The sequence below is a fragment of the Elephas maximus genome, chromosome 11, assembly GCF_024166365.1.
Source record: "Elephas maximus indicus isolate mEleMax1 chromosome 11, mEleMax1 primary haplotype, whole genome shotgun sequence".
NCBI lineage: Eukaryota > Metazoa > Chordata > Mammalia > Proboscidea > Elephantidae > Elephas > Elephas maximus.
The window spans coordinates 73,327,624-73,351,292 of record NC_064829.1 but is presented as its reverse complement, the minus strand read 5'-3'; positions in this window follow the sequence as shown (position 1 = coordinate 73,351,292).

Genomic DNA, 23,669 nt, shown 5'->3' with positions numbered 1-23,669 from the left:
TCTACTTCTGTTACACATGAGTGAAATGAGGGCAGAAAGGTTAAGGGACTTAGCCAGGGTCATAAAGGTGCACCCCTAAACACTAGTGTTTAACCTCAAGAAACTAAGTCTTTGATCTGCTGCCCAGTCAGTTGAGCCCCCCGGAGACTGAAATAATAGATTGTCTGCTGGCTTGAGGACAAAAGGTCAGTGCCACGTGGTAAGTCAGAGATCACAGGCTTTTATTTACACTTGTGACCACTCTATGAGGAGCTCTGATGTGGCCCTTACCTAGCAAGGATTTGCACTGCTAAGTGCATTTTATTTTCAGAAAAACTGCCTGGTTAGCATTATGAGAAATCACCTTCCCAGGTTCCCTGATGGTTAAAACACAGGTCATGAAAGGAAAAATTTTCTTACATTGATTGGTTAGCGTGACTAAACTCTAACCAAGAGAAATCATCTGTGAGTAAAATGGGATTATTTATTCTTGATGCAGTCTTAACGTTGCTCTTGAAACTTGTGGCTTTGATGAAAAGAATACCTATGCTTTCAGAGCTCATCCAATACACCCCTCCAGTTCACAGAGGCCAACACATGCTATTAGACAATAAAGACCTCTGTGGACTGGGGTGTGTCTTGGATGATATCTGAAAGCATAGTGTGAGCTAGACTTCTGAGAATGCTTTTGAAATTAATGAAAATTCTCCAGGCTACCTGTTTGTTGCTGTTGTTGGGTGCTGTCAGTTGATTCCAACTCATACTGACCCCAAGTGACAGGGTAGAACTGGCCCACAGGTTTTCCTAGTCTACAATCTTTACAGAAGCAGATTGTCAGGTCTTTCTTCCCAGGAGCCGATGGGTGGATTCGAACCACCAGATTTTCAGTCAGCAGTTAAGTGCTTAACCATTTCGTTATCAGGGATCCTTACCTTCCTGTTTACGACTATTTACGACTACGGAATTTCTGCATGACTTTGCCAAAACAAATAACAGGATTTATCTTAGTGATGTTTTTTCACTGATTGTGACAGAAGAATGACAAAGTAATATTATAACATGATAAATAGTAAAAACTACGAGAAATTAATTAATGTAAATGTCATAATAATGAGCCCAGGTGGCTCAAGCAGTTTGCAGTTGGTTACTTACTGAAAGGTCAGCAGTTCGAAACTACCCAGCGGTGTCACAGAAGAAAGACTTGCCAATTTGCTTCAGTAAAGATTACAGCCAAGAAAAGCCTACAGAACAGTTCTATCCTGCAGCACAAGGGGTGATCATGACCCAGGGGCAACTCAATGTCAGCTAACACCAACAACAGTACCGTAATAGATACGGTAAGTATAAAAAAAGTATAGCAGAGTCTTAATACGCAAACCAAGTAAAAGCAAGTTACAGAACGTTATACCAATTAGCCAAAAAATATTACAACTTGACTCAAAGACAGGAAAACTTTAGTCATAAGCCTATAATTATTTTGTATATAAGTTCTTGCAGTAAATTCAGTTAATGAGATCAGGTCAAAGACTTTAAACAGATAAGTGGCACTTGTGGCCATTCAGACTTGATTACAGGCAGTCGCTGGGTTATGAACATCTGACTTACAGACAACTCCTACTTGCAGTTTGATGTTATGGAAATTTGCCCTCACTCCCAACAAATTCTTCATCACAATCCCCTTCACTTGCTGCACAGGCAGCTTTTAAATTGTTGAAAAGGCTTTGAGCCTTTTCTTGCACTCAAGTATGGCTGAATAAGAACTGTATGCACCCGTTCTGACTTACCTACAAATTCGATTTAAAGACACAGTTAGGAACGGATCTCATTCATAACCCAGGGACTGCCTGTATTCTTCTTCAAATATTTCCCTGGAGTTCATTTAAAATAATATCAAGTATCAGACAGCAGTAACTTAACATAGTATTATAATAATATAGCTTGACATATTATTTCAGTTAATAGTAGTATAATAAGGAGTCATAAGAATTTCATAAAATTAAGGAGTGACAGTGAGACAATATTTTATTTGGGAAATACAGTGACAAGTGAAAGTTGATGACTCAAATATTTACTTTTATTAAGAATAAAATCCATATATAACACTATAATATCATATGCTCACTGCAGAATGAGAGGAAAATAAAGAGACCTACAAGAAATGAAAACAATCCCTTACATTCTAACAATTTTCAAAGTTAATTTTTTGGTGTATTTGTATTCAGACTTTTTTACAAGCACATGTTGAGGTTTTTCATAGTTTTGATCGTAAGATATATAACTTTGTCTTGCTATTTTGCACTCATTAGTGTCAAACTTTTCAGAACTAACAGATGACATCCCATATGTTATTTTGAGTATAAGGCATAAACTATATATAAACAATTTAGGATATGTCACAAAAGAATTATTCACATTAAAAATAAGAACCTAAATTTAGGTTCAAAAACAAAGCTCTGAGCTCTTGAAAAATTATGGTATAAGCAGTGACATCAACCTCACCTCTCCCAAATTTCTACCGATATCATGAATGGCATGTGTGGATTCTCTCTCTTTTTTCTTGATGGGGATCACTGAGACCGATATGTTCAGATATGCCAGTTTCATGAGGAAGAGCAAAGTATCCTAAACGGGGGACTTCCACCTGAAACACCCATACTGATAACACCTGAATTGATTGGAAGTGTAATGTTCTACTCAGTTCCACTTCCTACTTCTCTATGAAATGTTAACGTTAGAGACTTACCAAAAGTAATGTGTTCTGTGTTTTCTCTTAGAAGTGTCTCACCTGCCATATTAAGCATATTTAAGAGACCATGGCCATTGGCAGACTCAGTAAAGTGCCTTTTCCAATAGAGGTTTACCCACTGTTGGGAGTCAATTCTGACTCATATCGACCCTATAGGACAGTGTAGAACTGCCCCATAGGGTTTCCAAGGCTGTAAGTCTTTAAGGGAGCAGACTGCCATGGAGCAGCTGGTGGGTCCAAACTGTCAACCTTTCAGTTAGCAGCCATGCACTTTAGGAACTGCACAACTAGGGCTCCTTAATAGTCTAAAGAGAGAAAATTCCTTGGTTATATTCCTTTCTCTGGGGATGCTATCTGTAAGGTGGGAGTAAAAGAAGCCCCAAATGTGGCAAACAGGGTTTTACTCTGGCTCCATACTACCACAACTGCTGCCCCCATCACCGGCACCAGGACCCCTCCTGGCAGGCTTTTTCCTCCTTCCTTCACTCCCTTTCTTTCCTTCCTTCTACTACTATGGGTCTCACTGAGCTACCTCTACACTGTTTGTCCCCATATTTGTTCCTCAGCATTCCCATATTGGGTTCTTAATGGCAGGAAGACTGATCACCAGTGCCTGTGTCAACTGGTTTTTGAAAGCATTTGGTTAATTAGAAGCATCGGAGAGAGATTGGAGGGAAGAAGGGAGAAGCCAGGATGTTTTTCTCTCAGCTTTTTGCCTTGAGTAATATTTCCAGGAATGGCTACATCTTTTCCATGGCTCAAACACTAATGGAACAGATTTCCCATGCTTCTAACTCTGCTTGGTGAGCCCTTGACGAGGCTGTTTAGCTTTGATGCCATTGCCTCCTTGCTTTGCTTTTCCAGACTCAGTGTAGTTGTGTTATATGTTGTTGCTAATTTCTGAGTTGCCTCACTGTCCCCTAATTGTCTTCTCAGCTTCTTCCATCATCTGTTACTAATTGCCTACATTAAATATGTTTGATCTCAAACACTCAGTGAGGTGTGGGTTTTCTGGTCTGACACTGACTGATAGAGTACTGTATCTCAGCAGTGAGTCCAATAAAATCTCTCTCATGATGAGATTCGAGGACTGAACATGAATTCAGTCATGATGATCTTACAGATAGTAAATGGGATAATGGTGATCTACGGTATGCAGTGACATCATTCTTACATAAATCATAATCTATAGAAGCTTGAAATGAAACATCTGTCAGTTTGTTGTACTGTGGGGGCTTGTGTGGTGGTACTGGAAGCTATGCTTGCATGATGGACAGGATTCAGCAGAGCTTCCAGACTAAAACAGACTAGGAAGAAGGACCTGGTGATATACTTCTGAAAAAAATTGGCCAGTGAAAACTTTACGAATAGCAATGGAAATTGTCTGATATAGTGCCAGGAGATGAGTCCCTCAGGATGAAAGGCACAGGCACACAAAATATGACTGGAGAAGTACAGCCTCCTCAAAGTAGAGTTGACCTTAATGACATAGATGGAGTCAAGCTTTCAGAACCTTCACTTGCTGATGTTGCATGACTTGGAATGAGAAGAAATACCTATAAACATTCATTAATTATCAGAACGTGGAATGTACAAATTATGAATCTAGGAAATTAGAAGTCATCAAAAATTAAATGGAATGCATAAAGATCCATATCCTAGGTGTTTGAGAGCTGAAATAGACTGGTACTGGCCATTTTGGATCAGACAATCATATGGTCTACTATGCCAGGAATGACAAATTGAAGAGAAAAGGCATGGCACTCACTGTCAAAAAGAACATCTCAAGATCTATCCTGAAGTACAATACTGTCAGTGATAGGATAATATCTATACACCTATGATGAAGGCAAATTAATACAGCTATTATTCAAATTTATGAATCAACCGCTAATGCCACAGTTGAGGAAATTGACGTTTTTTTTCAACTTCTGCAGTCTAAATTGATCACACATGAAATCAAGGTGCATTGATAATTACTGGTGATTGGAATGCAAAAGTTGGAAACAAAGAAGGGTTGGCAGTTGGAAAATATGGCCTTAGTTATAGAAGTGATGCCAGAGACCACATATACAATTTTGCAAGACCAAAGATTTATTCATGGCAAATACCTTTTTTCAACAACATAAATGCAGACTATACATATGGACTTCGATGTATGGGAAACACAGTAGTCAAGTCAACTCCCTCTGTAGGAAGAGATGATGGAAAAGCTCAATATCATCAGTTAGAGCAAGGCCAGGAGCCAACCATGGAACAGACCATCAATTACTAACATGCAAGTTCAGGTTGAAGCTGAAAAAATTTAAAACAAGTCCATGAAACCAAATATGACCTTGAGTATATCCCACCTGAATTTGGAGACCATCTCAAGGACAGATTCAATGCATTGAATACTAATTACTGAGAACAAAATGAGTTGTGGAATGACATCAAGGACATCATACGTGAAGAAAGTAAGAGGTGTAAAGAGACAGGAAAGAAAGAAATGAATGTCAGAAGAGACTCTGAAATTTGCTCTTGAATGTAGAGTAGCTAAATAAAATGAAAGAAATGATGAAGTAAAAGAGTTGAACAGAAGATTTCAAAGGGCAACTCAAGAAGACAAACTAAAGTACTATAATGAAATGTGAAAATACCTGGAGTTAAAAAAAAAAAACAAGAGAAGAAAAACACTCTCAGCATTTCTCAAGCTGAAAGGACTGAAGAAAAAATTCAAGCCTTAAGTTTCAATATTGAAGGATTCTACAGGAAAAATATTGAACAACACAAGGCAGCACCCCCCAAAAATGGAAGGAATACACAGAATCACTGTATCAAAAAGAATTGATTGACATTCAACAGTTTCAAGAGGTAGCATAGATCAATAACCGATGATATTGAAGGAAGAAGTCCAAGCTGCACTGAAGGCATTGGCGAAAAACAAAGCTCCAGGAATTAACAGAATACCAACTGAGATGTTCTGACAAACAGATGCAGTGCTGGAGGTACTCACTTGTCTATGTCAAGAAACTTGGAAAAGAGCTACCTGGCCAACCAATTGGAAGAGATCCACATTCATGCCCATTACAAAGAAAGATGATCCAATACAATGCTGAAATTATTGAACAATATCATTAATATTACACATGACTAAAATTTTGCAGTAGGTCCTTCAAAAACAGTTACAGCAGTACATCTATAGGGAACTGCTAGAAAATCAAGCCAAATTCAGAAAAGGACATGGAACAAGGGATATCATTGTTGATGTCAGATGGATCTTGGCTGAAAGCAGAGAATACCAGAAAGTTGTTTACCTGTGTTTTATTGACTATGCAAAGATTTTCACCTGTGTGGATCAGAACAAATTATGGATAATATTGTGAAGAATGGCAATTCCAGAACACTTAATTGTGCTCATGTGGGACCTGTACATAGACCAAGAGGCAATTGTTCAAACAGAACCAGGGGATGCTGCATGGTCTAAAATCAGGAAAGGTATGTTTCAGGGTTGTATCCTTTCACCATACTGACTCAATCTGTATGCTGAGCAAATAATCTGAGAAGCTGGACTGTATGAAGAAGAATGAAGCATCAGGATTGTTGGAAGGCTCATTAACAACCTATGATATGCAGATGAGACAGTGTTACATGCTGAAAGCAAAGAGGACTTGAAGCATTTGCCGATGAAGATCAAAGACTACAGCTTTCAGTATGGATTGCACCTCAACATAAAGAAAACAAAAATCCTTACAACTGGACCAATAAGCAACATCATGATAAATGGAGAAAATATTGAAGCTGTCAAGGATTTCATTTTACTTGGATTCACAATCAACACCCATGGGAGCAGCAGTCAAGAAATCAAAAAACATATTGCACCAGGTAAATTTGCTGCAAAGACCTTTTCAAGTGTTGAAAAGCAAAGATGTGGCTTTGAGGACTAAGGACTAAGATGAACCTAAGCCAAGCCATGGTATTTTCAGTTGCCTTATATGTATGCAAAAGCTGGATGATGAGCAAGAAGACCTAAGAACTGATGCTTTTGATTTAAAGTCTTGGTGAAGAATATTGAATATGCCATGGACTGCCAGAAGAACAAACAGATCTGTTTTGGAAAAATAATAGCCAGACCATTCCTTGGAAGTGAGGATGGCGAGACTTTGTCTCACATACTTACTTTGGACACTTTATCCGGAGGGATGAATCCCTGGAGAAGTCCCTGGTCCTCTACTTTACCATTCTTGGTAGAGAATCAGCAAAAAAGAGGAAAACCCTCAATGAGATGAAATGACACAGTGGCTGCAACAATGGGCTTAAATATAGCAATGATTGTGAGGATGGTGCTGGACCCAACAGTGTTTCACTCTGTTGTACACAGGTTCACTGTGATTTGGATCTGACTCGACAGCACCTAACAACAGCGAGGTTGCCGTGAATTCATTCTAACTTAAGTCATCATCTATAGATGCTGAAATGAGGGCTGGTCAAAGACAAAGATTTGGAAAAATCATGCTGCTCTTATATTCAACTCTTATGGCAATAAAAATGATGACAATTACAAAGAGGTGACATGCCGTCCACTTCTAAAGGTGAAGAAGAGCCTACAAAAAAGAAAAAAAAGATACACTCGTGTCTATGGACTCTCAATTAAAACAAGGTTTAGGGTGTTACTGAGTGTCTATAATAAACCTTGGGAGGATTTATAGTCTCTCATAGCTGCAGGGCAGATAAGTTTGAGGATTATAAACAAAATTTAATGGTTTAAAAGCATTAGTAAAGAACAAATGGACCGTATGACATCATCAAGTCCCTTTATGTTACTATCGGGTCATAAATGCTTTGTTTAGGCTTTCAGTCAGAAAGCAGTGGAGACTTGAGACTTTGGATAAGGACATTTGCATGTGCTTGGACAAAGCTAAGAGCACCAAATTTCCCTCATCCTTCATGCCAGTGGAATCAGCTCCTACTCCACTCTCAGACAAGTAGGCTTATGTTACCTGATACAGATTGTGTATGCCTCATCTTTTTAAGCCCACCCCATAACCTTTCATTGCCTCTAGGCCCATAACAATAGTTATTTACCAAGATGCTTCAGAAGAAGAATCAAAAGAAAATGTTTGCTTCAGGAGAAAATGCCATAGGAATTACAAGGGAAGGTAAAATATTTGTAATACTTTTTCTGCACATGTCTGGAGAAGATTGGCGGTTACGGATTCATAGGGCTACCCCAAAACGACAAAGTTCAATTTTGAATGAAGCCAGCCTTACTAAAACCATGCACTAAACTTCATCCGGAACTCAAAGTGCTAGGAAAGAGCAGCTGGAATTTCATGTTTTCTCAGTTAGCAGTTGAAGCCTGGATTCAATGGTAGCTGACATTAATGATGTCAGAATGCTGGACTTTCCACAGCATAATGTAGAGGAAGACTTAGGGCAACTGCAATGCTAGAACTAATTTAATAACTGCAATTCTCTCACCCTTCCTCAACAGTGTATATCCTGGGAGTGGCCAGAAGACATTTCTTTCATGGAGGAATTGATACATGCATTTGTGAGGGATACCAGCATTTTTTTTTAAATCTCTGTGGTGGCTCTCATCCCTAGGTGATGGAAAAAAGTGAAATTGGTTTGTGGCAGCAATGAGGTCCTTGACTTCTGTGGTAATAACAGTATCCGGGAGAGCTGGAGACTGGGGCTTAAGTGTTTGAGACAATGTAAGTTCAGTTACTATGATCGGTAGCAGGAGTGGAGTGGTAATCAGGATGCTTTGACACACAGGGTTTTGTTGTGGTAGTTAGGTGAACTTGAAGTCCCTGGGAATGACACAGATGTGCAGTCTACTCATGTATTACTAACCCACTGCCGTCAAGTCAATTCCGACTCATAGCGACCCTATAGGACAGAGTAGAACTGCCCCGTAGAGTTTCCAAGGAGCGCCTGGCGGATTCCAACTGCTGACCTTTTGCTTACCAGCTGTAGCACTTAACCACTATGCCACCAGAGTTTCCCATGTATTACTAGATTTATATAATAGGAAAAGATCTAGCTTTGGTGAACAGGAACCTAATTTGAGTCATCACAGGAGGAAGCTACTACCTTTCTTCCAGTTCCCAGACAAGAGTGAATTCACAATTAAGGTGACCAACTGTCCCAGCTCCCAGTTTAGCACTGAAAATTCTATATCCAAGAAACCTCTCCGCCTTGGGCAAACTAGATTGTCAGTCAGCACCTGATTAAAAAGGAAGCCAAGTCCTCTTGAAGGTTTGAATCCCAGGAGCCCTAAATGTCACTTTAGCTGACCTGTTGCAGTGGTGGATTATGGAGTTCAGGTAACAGATGCAGTTGTGATCCAAGTCCATCTCCAGGTTGGACCAATTGGAATATACATAATGGGTAACTGGCAGAATCTCTACCAAACTGGCTTTCTTACATATGGTGTAAGGGTCAGTGAAGTAGGTAGGGCAAGTGAAAACTCTCGGAGCTGAATTTCTCTATCAAATAACATCCTATCCTTTGGAGAACTGTGGAGGTTAATGCAACCATCAATGACTAGAAAGACAGATTGCATTCCTTTCATGCCCACCTTTAATTCACCTGTTTGGCTGTCACAAAAACCAGATGCATCTTGAAAATAAGTGTGGATCATGGTAAAGAAAATTAGATCATGACCCTAATTGCAGCTGATGGACCAGATATGACATCTTTGCTAGAGGAAATCAACACATATCTTTCTTTGGTATATACCTACTGACCTTGAAAGTACATTTTCCCCATGCCAATAACCAAGGGTGATCAGAGGAGTTTGCTTACAATTTTGCTCTTCTTCAGGGTTATGTCAACTTTCCTGTTAATATTAAAATAAAGCCTACAGATCTTTGACCCCATGAACAACCCACAGAACAGAACTTGCTCCACCTCATTTATAACAGAATTCTTACTGTCCATGGTAAGCAAGAAGGAGGAAGTGCTCTAGCTGTATTGATTAGATACATGTTGGCCAGAGGGAGGATAAAACCACAAAATGCATAGCCTGCCACTTTAATGAAGGTTTTGGGGAACTGATGGTCTGAGTCATATTGGCATATCACCCAAAAAAGTGAAACCAGGTGTTTCATCATGCACTAACACTGACAAAAGGTGATACCTGGTGGGGTTCCTTGGATTATGGAGCCATGTCCCTATGGCTTTTCTGCAACAGACTTACTGCAAGAAGGGAAACAATTTTTGAAGAATGACCTTGTGCTCCCAACAACTTTCAAGAGGTTGCTTGTTTTTCCTATGAAATCAAAGCAACATATCATGAAGAAGGGCAATCTGATTTTGAAAAGTATTCAACGGGGAGGGTAAATAAGATCTGTGAATTAAAAGCAATGATGGATGCAGCAACTAGCAGATTAAACTCTGAAGGAATTTAAATTAATGATGTAGCATATAAATGAAAGCTTCATTTAGGAAAATAAGTTCCTAAAATGACTCCCAGATTGGATTAACAAACATTAACAAACTTCATGTTTTTCAGATATTCTTAAAAATTGACCCATCAGGCTTAAATGTAAAATGAAGGTCAAAATTATATTAGGTGAGCACCAAAGAAAGAAAATAGTGATGGCAATATTAAGACCAATGCATAATTAAATAAAACATATTAAATAGGAAAATCATTTCATATACATAATAGAAACACCAGGAAATTTACATAATTTCAAAATATATAAGGTATATATGATAATATGGAAACCCTGGTGGTGTAGTGGTTAAGTTCTATGGCTGCTAACCAAAGAGATGGCAGTTTGAATCTGCCAGGTACTCCTAGGAAACTCTATGGGGCAGTTCTACTCTGTCCTATCAGGTCGCTATGAGTCAGAATTGACTCGACAGCACTGGGTTTTTATATATGATAATATTAGGAAATTAGAGATAGAGAGTGCCATAGTGGTCGAATGTCATTTATGTTGCCCCCACAACTTGCACTTTCTGTATTTTGATACTTCATCAGGTTGAGGATCTTGCTTTTTCAAGGTAGAAGATGCTAAAACTATATACCCCAGGCTCCCTGACTGTAAGGGTAAAGATATATGGCTGATTCTTCCCATTAGGTAGCAGAAAGATGTGGCAGTCTGCTTTCGTGAAGATTTGCAGCCTTGGAAACCCTCTGTGGCAGTTCTACTGTGTCCTGTAGGGTTGCTTTGAGTCATAATTAACTGGACAGCAATGGGTTTGGGTTTTGTTGTTTTGTTTTCTTCTAGTTATACTCACTTGCAGTACACTGATTCAGAAGTGAGCTACATAAAGGAGCTAGCTTATCATGGAATATTTATTTTGTTGTCTCAAGTTGTGGCAGTAATCACAGGGCTTCAGGGTCAGTATGTGCTTTATCAAGCCTGGTCTGCTTGTACTCCTGAAAGCTCAGTCTTTTCCTTAGAACTTCCAAAGATGTTATGGGCCATGTAATATACACTCTTACTAGAGTGGATTCTAATACCTCCACCCAGTAATGCTGACCGATGTGGAATTTTGACCAGAAGGATTTGCACATACCACTCAAATGGAGATACAGGAATTTGGTTATGAAACGTAATTATCTTTATATGCAGTAAGTCTGTTTGGCATTACAGAGTGGGGCTTTGGTAACCTTGTGGCTATTAGTAACAATGTCAATGCAGTTGTTCAGTCATCCCCCGTGGTCACTTAGAGCAAAGTATAAACAACAGAGCTTTCACAGATCAAGTGAACAGTATTATTCCCATAATGAAGTGAGTAAAAAACAAGGCTTTTCAGGTGGGGACTTTCTTTTAGCTGTACTAGAGAACTTAATGAGCAAAATATGGCAAGTACAAGTACAACTCAAGGCATAGTAAAAGAACAAGGAAGAAACCACGACTACCCCAAACACTTTTCTTAATTCTTAAAGCCAAAGAGCTGATACAGCAGAGGGTCTGGTTTAGAAATGGATCCTTCATATCCATTTATAAATCAGATGGCTGATTTATAATGGTAAATTCACAGTGTTTCAAGGTCTCTTATATGAAAATCAGGACAAGACTGGGACAGTGTGGGATCTTGAAAAATAAGAATTAGACTTTTAGGAGGATCAGCTTCTTCTAAGAACCATAAACCCTTTAAATCTCGGTGAGCCTCCGTTATAATCCAATGAGCCAGGTCCTGGTTTGCTTGAGAGCTCCATAATTATTTAATGTGAGATAATCCTGTTTTATTTTTGTTTGTTTTTGGTTTTGGTTAGGAAATGCCGAATCTGATTATGTCCTCTTATTGCTGCTTTTTGTTCTGAGACTTTTTACCAGACTCCAATCCAGCTTAATCAAGAGTTTAAACCTGAGAGGAGAAAGCTTAGACCCAAATTTGTTAATTTATATCAGCACAGATGTGAGGCAATGTATGAAATATATTTGGAAGGTGTTATACAAGGGAAGTAGAAAATACTTTTTGATTGGGAGAGCTTTATCAATGAAAAACTTATCAGAAATTCTGCGTTCTATAAGATACAAAAAATAACTACACCAAATTCTATTTACCTAATTGACTTACTTCACTTAAGTCTCATGAACCAAGGCTCAGTTGGGTATGTCCCATAATGGATATTTCTATTTACATCATTTGGTAGGACCTATCCATTCATCAAAGGAGCCCTGGTGGCGCAGTGGTTAAGAACTCTGCTGCTAACTAAAAGTTTGGTGGTTTGAACCCACCAGGTGCTTTGCAGGAGAAAGATGTGGCAGTCTGCTTCTGTAAAGATTTACAGCCTTGGAAACGCCATGAGGCAGTTCTACTCTGTCCTGTAGGGTCACCATGAGTCAGAATCGACTTGATGGCAACAAGTTTGGCTTTTTGGTTTGGAATCCATTCACCAACCTTCCCAAATGTTCAATTTCACAAATGTCATTCATTATCTGAAGCATAAATGTTACCCCAGCTAAAAATACACTCAAACGTTCTTTGAAAAAAGCAAAAACAACAAACCCAAACAAACAAAAGAAAATATAACACAGGCACTATTGCATGCAACTTCAGGGGCAGAGTTTCTGGAAAATGTGCATTCTTATGTTCATGATACTTTTAACCACTCTATATGCTTAATATTCAAAGGTATAAAAAAAGCAGTATAATTTTAAACATTTTTAAAAATTTTCATTTTCTAACAATGAGAAAGAAAATAACACCTGTGGTACCACTCATGGTGTGGACCATATTCTTCAGGCAAGGACAAGCAATGGTAGGCTGTGATGGTTAAATTGAGGTTTTGTGTCAGCTTGGCTGGGCCATGATTCTTAGTGGTTTGGTAGTGATGTAATGATATAGTTCGGCAGTTATGTAGTGATGTAGCCATCCTCCATGACGTGATATGATGTGATCAGCCAATCAGTTGCAAAGGGAGCTTCATTAGGGGTGTGGCCTGTGTGCTTTATATATATCTCTATACCCTGGTCGTGTAATCCTTAAGTGTTACGCTGCTAACCAAAAGGTTGGCAGTTCGAATCCACTAGGTGCTCCTTGGAAACTCTATGGGACAGCTCTACTCTGTACTATGGAGTCACTATGAGTCAGAATAGACTCAATGGCAACAGGTTTATATATATATATATGTTCTGGCAAAGCATGCTTTCTTGCTGTGGATCCTGCATCCAGCTCATCATCATCTGACATCCAGTTCTTGGGACTTGAGCTAGTGGCCTACTGTATTCCCTATCAGTCTTGAAATTTGTCAGCCTCCACAGCCTGTAAGCCAGCACCCTGCCATCTGACCTTCCGATCGTGGGTTCATCAGCCCCTGCAGCTATGTGAGCAAGGAGAAGTCTCCAGCCTCCAGCCTGACCCACAGACTTGGGACTTGTCTGCTCTACAATCCTGTGAGCCATTTCCTTGACATAAATCTCTCTCTATATATATATGCTTGCTATGGATTGAATTGTGTCCTGGAAAAAAATGTGTGTCAAATTGGCTAGACTATGATTCCCAGTATTATGTGATGGTCCACCATTTTGTCATCTGATGTGATTTTCCTATGTGTTGTAAATCCTACCTCTATGATGTTAATGAAGCCGTATTAAGACAATTATGTTAATGAGGCAGGACTTAATCTATAAGACTAGATTGTATTTTGAGCCAATCTTTTTAGAGATATAAAAGAGAACAGTGAGCAGAGATATGGGGGGACCTCATGCTACCAAGAATGAAGAACCAGAAAGGGAGCGTGTTCTTAGGGCCCAAGGTCCCTGCACTGAGAAGCTCCTTGACCAGGGGAAGATTGATGACAAGAACCCTCCCCCAGAGCTGACAGAGAGAGAAAGCCTTTCCCTGGAGCCGACACCCTGAATTCAGACTTCTAGCCTCCTAGACTGAGAGAATAGGTTTCTCTTTGATAAAGCCATTTACTTGTGATACTTCTGTTATAGTAGCATTAGATGACTAAGAAAATGCCTCACTGATTTTGCTTTTCTAGAGAACCCAGCCTAAGATATTTGGCACTGAGAGTGGTTCCAGAGAAACAAAATCATAAGGATGAGTTTTCTAAATTGGTTCTCAAGTCTGACTAGTCTTAAAAGTGCTGATGACTCTGCCTCCAGTAGTAAAGACGGGGTTGCTAATCCATGGCGTGAGGTGGCAATATTAATACACAAAATATCACTGCCAATAGATCAAGTACTGGTGAGAAGCAAGCCTCTGGGTAATCGCATGTTTAATGTTTTTCCACAGTTTTATCAGAATGAGAAGTATAGGGAAGCTGGGGGGTTCATCCTACTTTCACTAGAAAAAGTGGCGAAAGAAAGAAATGAGCTCAGGGCTTCAGAGTCACAGCTCAAGCACTGTATGAAAGACCTCAAAGTTGCCACTTGCTCCCTGAAAGGAAGCTTTATTTCTTGTAGTAACAGAGCTGATATTGCCAAAAACCAAACCCAGAGTCTTACTGTAAAAGTGGCTGAATTACAGTGCCAGCTCAATTTTCAACCTCAGATGGTGTCTAAAGTTAAAGTGAGGGCATTGATTGGGAAGAAATGGGACCCTGAAAATTGAGATGGGGACATATGGGCAGATAATCAGGAAGCAGGGTGCATTAAGCCCCTAAATTCTGTTGAATCACTCCTGCCAACAGAACCAGCCCTCTTCCTTCCATCTGAAGATTACTCCATCTTTGTCTGCTAAGCCACCATCCCCAGTAAAACCATTATCCCCCCCATCCCATCTGATGAATTAACCCAGCTGTGTCTGAAGAGCTTTTGCCTGAGTCATCACCTGGGCAGCATCTGAGTCATTGCTTGATGCATCACTTTGGGTAGTTGCCTTTCAAGACATTGTTGAATGTTCCCAGGATGCACGCCAACTACCCATTTTTGCTTCTAGACTTACAACTAGACTTAAGTTCCAGGGTGTCCCAATAGGTGAAGTATAAAATGTGACCCAGAAATCAGTACTGTACACTTCAAAAGAACTGCTTGACTTTTCTCATATGTACAAAAAGAAACCTGGAGAATATGTGCAGGAATTTTTCGTAAGAGTTGGGATAATGGTGCAAGGAACATAAAGTTGATTCAGTCTGAGTTTATTGATATTGGACCACTAAGCACAAATTCTTCATTCAATGTTTCAGCTGTAGATGTTTGGAAAGGGCCTAAGAGTTTATTTAGTTGTGCCATTGAAGCATGGATTATGCAGTAAAAAAAAATTTTTTTTTTTTAGCCTACACTAAATCAAGCTGAAGCACCAGACCTGCCTTGGTATACTGTAGAAGAAGGTATTCAAAAGCTTAGGGAAATTGAAGTTACAGTGAATTTTTCAGGTTAGACCCACAGATCCACACATAGAGTGCTCAGAGGGTACAACTTTTACCACAATGTTGAAGAACAAATTTGTGAAGGAAACTCCAGCATCTTTGAAGACTGGTTGCTATTTCATGTAAGCCAGATTTGATATGAGTACTGCCCTAACTGAATTAAAACAACTAACTACAGTGGGGCTGATTGTACCTCATGGTGGTAGGGGCCAAGTGGTGGCACTCAATCAACAAAGACAAGGTGGGCATGTTTACTGTAATGTACAGTAGAGTCAAAGCAGTAATCAGAATAATCTGATTTGTGTGGATTTATGGTGTTGTTTGCTTAGTCATTGCGTTCCTAGGAATGAAATAGATGGGAACTCTACTAAATATTTACTCGATATGTCCAAGCAAAAGAATTCTAGGTCAGGTGAACAGCAGCCTAACGCAAATCACCAGAATAAAGACTTACGGCCTCTCAATCAATTCCCAGACTTGAACCAGCTTACAGACCCACAACTCCTTGAATGAAAGGGAGGCTGAGTCCCTTTGAGGAAGGACCCCACTACACTGCCAAAAATTTATACTGTTAATCTAGCTCCCAGATTTTCCTAAAGTGATCTATGGCCTTTTACAAGAATGACTGTTAATTGGGGAAAAGTAAATAATCAGAATTTTGGGGAATTACTGGATACTGGCTTAGATGTGACACTAGTTCCAGGAGACTCAAAACATCACTGTGGCTCACCATTCAGGGTGAGGTCATATGGAGATTAGGTTATTAATGGGGTCTTAGCTCAGATTCATCTCATAGTGGGGCCACTGGGCCCCAGAACCCATCTTGTAGTAATTCCCCCAGTTCCAAAATGCATAATTGGGATAGATACACTCAGCAACCAGCAGAACCCCCACAGTGGACCTGTTACAAGTGGAGTAAGAGCTATTATGGTATCCGAAAAGCCAAGGGCAAGCCATAAGAACTGTCCCTAAAAAGGAAAACAGTAAACTAAAAGCGATACTGCATTCCTGGAGAGACTGCAGAGATTACTGTGACCGTCAAGGACTTGAAGGATGCAGGGGTAGTGATTCCCACCACATCTCCATTCAACTCACCTATTTAGCCTGTGCAAAGAAAGATGGATCTTCGAGAATACAGTGGATTACTGTAAACTTAACCAGGCGATGACTCCAATTGCAGCTGCCGTTCCAGGTGTGGCTTCGTTGCTTAAGCAAATTAATACATCTCCTGGTACCTGGTATGCAGTTACTGATTTGACCAATGCCTTTTTCTTGATTCCAGTTTCAGAGGAACATCAGAAGCAGTTTACCTTCAACTGGCAACGCCAGAAATACACCTTCACTGTCCTATCTCAGAGGTATATCAACTCTCCAGCCCTATGTCATAATTTAGTCCACAGGGAGATTGATCTCCTTTCCCTTCCATAAGACATCATGCTAGTCAATTTCATTGATGACATTATGCTTATTGGACTTAGTGAGGAAGAAATGGCAATGACTGGGCTTATTGGTAAAACATTTGTATACTAGAAACTGGGAAAATAATCTGACAAAAACTCAGTCATCTTCTAACTCAGTGGAAGTTCTAGGAGCCAGTGGTGTGGGGCATGTAAAGATATTCCTTCTTAAGTGAAGAATAAGATATTGCATCTGCCACCTCCTACGGCTAAAAAGGAGGCACAAGCCCTGGTGGGCTTCTTTAGATTTTGGAGGCAACATATCCCTTATCTGGGTATGCTACTCTGGCCTACTTATCAAGTGACTCAAAAATCTGCTAGTTTTGAGTGTATCCCAGACCAAGAGAAAGCTCTGCAACAGCTTCAGGCTGCCATTCAAACCACTCTGCCACTTGGCCATACGATGCAGCTGATCCAATGGTGCTTGAAGTGTTAGCGCCATACATAGATGTTGCTTGGAGTCTTTGGCAGGCCTCTATTGGTGAATCACAGCACAGACCCTTAGGATTTTGCTCAAAGCTCTGCCATCCTCTGCAGATAACTACTCTCCTTTTGCGAAACAGTTTTTGGCTTGTTATTGGGCCTTAGTAGAAACTGAATGCTTAACTATGGGCTACCATGTCACCATGTAGCCTGAGCTGCCCATCATGAACTGGGTGTTTTCTGACCCACAGAGCCATAAAGATGGTCATGCACAGTAGCACTTCATCATTAAATGGAAGTGGTATATACAAGACTGGTTCCAAGCAGGACCTGAAGGTACAAGTAAGTTGTATGAGGAAGTGCCTGGTTTCCAGATGGTTCTGCACAATATGCAGGTACCACTTGAAAGTGGACAGCAGTAGCACTACAATCCCTTTCTGGGTGCTCCCTGAAGGATAGTTGTGAAGGAAAATCCTCCCAATGGGCAAAACATCCAGCAGTGCACCTGGTTGTTTACTTTGCTTGGAAGGAGCAATGGCCAGATGTGTGATTGTATACAGATTCACGGGCTGTGGCCAATGGTTTGGCTGCATGATCAGGGACTTAGAAGGAACATGATTGGAAAATTGGTGCAAAGGAGGTATGGGGAAGAGGTATGTGGACAGACCTTTCTGAATGGGCTAACGAAGTGATATTTGTGTCTCATGTTAATATCCACCACAGGATAACCTCGGCAGAGAGAATTTTAACAATTAAGTGGATAGGATAACGAGTTCTATGGAAACCCAGCCATTCTCATCATTGCCCTTTGGGCTTATGATCAGAGTGTCCATGACGGCAGGGATGGAATCTATGCATGGGCTTAGCATGATGGACTTCCACTCACCAAGGCTAACTTGGCTACAGCCACTGCTGAATGCTCAATCTGCCAGCAGCAGAGACCAACACTGAATCTCCAATACAGCACCTGTTCTCAAGGTGATTAGCCAGGAACCTGGTGACAGATTGATTATACTGGACCACTTCTGTCATGGAAAGGGAAGCATTTCATTCTCACTTAGATAAACACTCACTCTAGATACGAATTTGCTTTCCCTGCATACAATACTTCTGCCAAAACTACCATCTGTGAAATCACAGAATGCTTTATACACCCTGATGGTATCCCACATGGCATTGCCTCAGATCAAGGGCCGCCACAGCAAATGCAGTGTGGTAATGGGCCCATGCCCATGCCATTCACTGGTCTTATCATGTTTCCCATCATACTGAAGCAGCAGGCTTGATCGAACCATGGAATGGCCTCCTAAAGACACAATTACAGTGCCAGATAGGTGGCAACCCTTTGCAGGATTGGGGCAATGTTCTCCAAGAGGGTTGTATATGCTCTAAAACAGCATCCAGTATACTGTGCTATTTCTCCCATAGCCAGGATTCACAGTTCCATGATCAAGGGGTGGAAATGGGAGAGGCACCACTCACTATTACCTGTAGTAACCCACTCAAAATTTTTTTGCTTTCTGTCCTAACAACCATATGTTTTGTGGGTCCAGAGGTCTTAGTCCCCAAGGGAGGAATGCTACCACCTGGAGACACAACATGGGTTCCATTGTCCTTGAAAGTTAAGAATGCCACTACCCACCTTGGGCTTCTCATGCCTCAGTATCAAAATGCAAATAAGGGAATTACCGTACCGGGTGGTGTGATTAATCCTGACTACCAAGGAGAAATCAGATTGTTATTACATAATTGAGATAAAGAAGAGTATGTCTGGAATGCAGGAGATACCACAGGGTGTCTCTTAGTATTACCATACCCTTCAATTAAAGTCAATGGAAAACTACAGCAACCCACTTCTGACATTACTACTAATGGCCCAGGCCCTTCAGGAATGAAGATTCAGGTCACCTGACCAGGCAGAGAACCAAGACCAGCTGACGTGCTTGCTGAGGTAAAGGGAATACAGAACGGGTGGTGGAAGAAGAAAATACCAGTTACAACCACAAGACCAACTCCAGAGACAAGGATTGTAATTGTCATGAGTATTTCTGCCTTGTATGTGTGCATCAGATATTTTTTGGTGTTTCACTTATAAAATATAAGAGGCATATATTTTAGTGTGTTTTCAGTTGTATGCATGTTAGTAGTATCATGTTAGATGCAAGTATGACTTTGTAATTGTCTTTGTTTAGAGACTGTATATGGTTTAAGGAGGTGTGTACAGGTGCCAAGTTGACAAAGGGCGGACTGTGGTGGTTAAGGTTCTGTGTCAACTTGACTAGGCCATGATTCCCAGTGGTTTGTCAGTTATGTAGTGATGTAGTTTGGCAGTCTTGTAATGGTGTAGTCATCCTCCATGATGTGACCTGATGTGATCAGCCCATCAGTTGTAAGGAGAGTTTCCTCAGGGGTGTGGCCTGCATCCAACATATAGGGACATTCTGGCAAAGTTTGCTTGCTTGCTTTGGATCTTGCACCTAGATCATTGTCTTACCTCTAGTCCTTGGGACTTGAACCAGTGGCCTTGTCTATTGCCTGTCAATCTTGGAATATGTCATTTTCCACAACCAGGGAGCGAGCTGCCTGCCATCTTACCTGCTGGTCTTGAATTTGTCAGCCTCTGCAGCCTGTGTGCCAGGGACCTGTTGTGTGACCTGCCTATCTTGGGTTTGTCTGGCTTTGCAGCTACATGAGTCACAAGAAGCCTCCAGCCTGATGCCTGATCCATGGACTTGGGACTTGCCGGCCTCCACAATCATATGAGCCATTTCCTTACGATAAATCTCTCTCTTTCTGTATATATGTGTGTATGTATGTATGTGTATACATATACATATATATGTATATATTTGTGCATTTCACTTGTTTTGATTCTCTACAGGATCCAATCTAAGGCATAGGTTTATATTTCAATTTTATTCTCTTTATAATTTTCTGTATTTTTCCATGTTAACTTCATTCAACCTGTATTATTTTTACAATAGAAATACATGTGTGTGCATGTCTGTATATACATGGTTGTAGGTAAATATGAATGTTTTATGTGCTAATATATTTATATTTTTATATAGACACCAAATTCTTGCTTGGACTGCTGGTGGCACAATAGTTAAGAGCTTGGCTGCTTACCAAAAGGTTGGCAGTTTGAATCCACTGGCTACCCCTTGGAAATCCTATAGAGCAGTTCTACTCTGTCCTACAGGGTCACCAGAAGTTGGAATCGATTCGATGGTAACTGGGTGAACTCTTGATTATTTACAGGAATAAAAAAAAACCACTGTTTCTATAAATTTAGAGGAATAGGAAGTGCAAATATCCTTTTTGTTTAAATGCAAGTGCTGTCATAAAAATACATTCATATTAGAAAATGTGAAATTTATCAACTCTAACTGGCCCATGTTTGGATGTACTTTGTTTTAATTTCTTAGGAGCATAGTCATCACTACGTTAAAGACTATCCATGGGAGCCAGGCCTGGATGTCTGAGAGTAGGTCATGCTATTCTTTTCAGCCAGAGTCATGCATGGTCTTGCTTTTTACGCAGAGGAGAAGAATAATATATGCAGTTGAAACAACTGGGAAGTTAAACAGCAAGTCAAATATAACAGCCATTAAAAAGTGGTCATTACAGCCCTCTCAAGTGTCCATCTCTTGAGAAAATGCCCTAGAGCATCTGATAATCACAAATGGCTAAAACTTGATATTTATGCAGAATCTGTGTAGAAGTGCTGTATCCTTACTCCCAATGCCATGCTTAAATCCGTGGCCATCGAGGCGATTACTACTCATAGCGACCCTGTAGGACAGAGTAGAACTGCCCCATAGGGTTTCCAAGGAGTGTCTGGCCACCTTTTGGTTAGCAGTGTAGCTCTTAACCACCGTGCCCTCAGGGCTTCATGCTAGAGCCCTAGAAAACCACTTATAGTCATTTCAGGGCATTGCTTGGTGGTCTCTAATTGAGTAACAGATGCTATCTGACTAAATTTTTTGTTCAGTGGGAATGAATTTCAAACACAAGTTGCCATAGCTACGGGCAACTTTTAATTATCCACCAAGGGAGAAAAAAAGGAGAGAATCATACCAAAATATTAATCCTTTCTTAAGTTTGTATGAAGAGTACTGGAAATAAAACATACAAAAGACAAAAAAGAACATGGGGAAAAATAAGTTGATAATTTCTAACTAAGTCTTGGTTTATGATGTACTTATAAGAAGTTTCTTTTCTTGACGTCCTGAGCCGTTACATAACTCGTTTTTGAAGCAAACCAAAGCCAAATCTGTTGCCGTCCAGTCGATTCTGACTTCATAGTGACCGTATGGGGCAGAGTAGAACTGCCCCATAGTTTCCAAGGAGCACCTGTGGATTCAAACTGCCGACCTCTTGGTAAGCAGCTATAGCTCTTAACCACTACTTCACCAGGGTTTCCTTTTTGAAACAAGTGTGGCTATAACGTAGCATTAAAGGTCTAAATATAGAGAAGATTAAGGTATGCTGCTTTCCAGTTACTGAGTTTGATTTTCCATGTACATTTGCATATGCAAGTGAATTTTTGTGTGAAATGACTAGTTATATAGAACATGTTATTAATATCTTTAAAAAACTCACACGTCTAGTGATTTTCTTCTTTGATGGACTAACGATGATTCCAAAATGCATTCAGTTACCCAGAGGAGAAGAGAAAAATCATATTAGCTGGACAGACGTTTATCGAAGGTCCACCTGTTCATCACTGGGGTTATCTAACAATTAGGTCCTAGAGAATGGTATTGTGGGGACCTCAGAGTCCTATTGCGGAGAGAGACAGGCAAGCATATAATTCAGCATGATGTGAAATATGCAGTAATAGAAATATATGCAAATTGCTTTGGATAGAATGGTTAACTGAGAAGTAGGAGGAGTAAATCTGAAAGATATATTTGAAAAATAAGGAGAGATTGCCAGAGAGATAAAATGTTGATAGGGAAATAGCCCTTGTGCAAGATGATAGGGGATTCTTTGGGGATTTCATGGACTACAATTTTGCTTCCTATGAAATACCTGATGAAGATCTAGGTTGTGGGGAGGGAGGGGGGAATTGAACTTATACAGGTAGGAAGAGGCTAGATTAAAGGCTCATATGCCCCATTAAGATGTTGGCCTTTAAGTAAAAACTCTGAAAAGTCATTGAAATATTTCACTTAGTGAAATGACAATCAGATTTTCATTTTAGGTAAAAGATTTGTATTAATCGTGCAGAATGAATTTGAGGCAATCCTGGTTGATGGCAAAGTGGCAAGTAGGAGGCTTTTGCGATAATCTGATGAAAAATTCTGAGAATCAGAATGAAGGAAATGGCTAGGGGAATGGAGAAAGGATAGAGTTATTAGGAAATAAGATCAATAGCAAATTATATTTTATTAGGTATGGGATAATTATGAAAGATTTCTACCTTCAATGACTGAGTATTGGTGATAGCACATTTTGAGAAATGATAATAAAGGAAAATAAATAATTTTTGGAAGAAAGATAATTTATTTTTGGATATGTTGAATTTCAGGAGACTATGAGACATATGGAAACCCTGGTGGTGTAGTGGTTAAGTGCTATGGCTGCTAACCAAAGGGTCGGCAGTTCAAACCTGCCAGGCACTCCTTGGAAACTCTATGGGGGAGTTCTACTGTGTTCTATAGTGTCGCTATGAGTCGGAATCGACTCGATGGCACTGGATTTGGGTTTTTATGGGACATATGGAGCCCTGGTGGTGTAATGGTTAAGAGAGAAATTGGCTGCTAAACAAAATGGTGGCAGTTCAAATCCACCAGCCGCTTCTTGGAAACACTATGGGGCAGTCCTACTCTGTCCCATAGAATCATTATGAGTCGGAACCGACTCGATGGCACCTAACAACAACAACAACAACAACATGGGACATACAACAGGAGCCCTGGTGGCACAGTGGTTAAGCCCTGAGCTACTAACAAAAGGTCTGCAGCTTGAACCCACCAGCTGCTTCATGGAAGAAAGACGTGGCAGTCTCCTTTCATAAAGATTGGAACCAAGGAAATCCAAATGACTTGAAGGCAACACACGATAGGACACACAGGTGGAGGCTGATAAGCTAAATATAAAGCTTAGAGTTTGGGACAGAGATTTTGGCTAGAGACAGGTGTTGTAGACAATAGTTTATACTTTAATATGCTAATTTAGTCTGATTTATTCAAGTATTAGCAATCAATGAACTATAGCAAAAAAATATGACCCAGTAAGAAACAATTCCTGACTGTTGCTTCCACGGACATTGATTGTGGATGCAAAT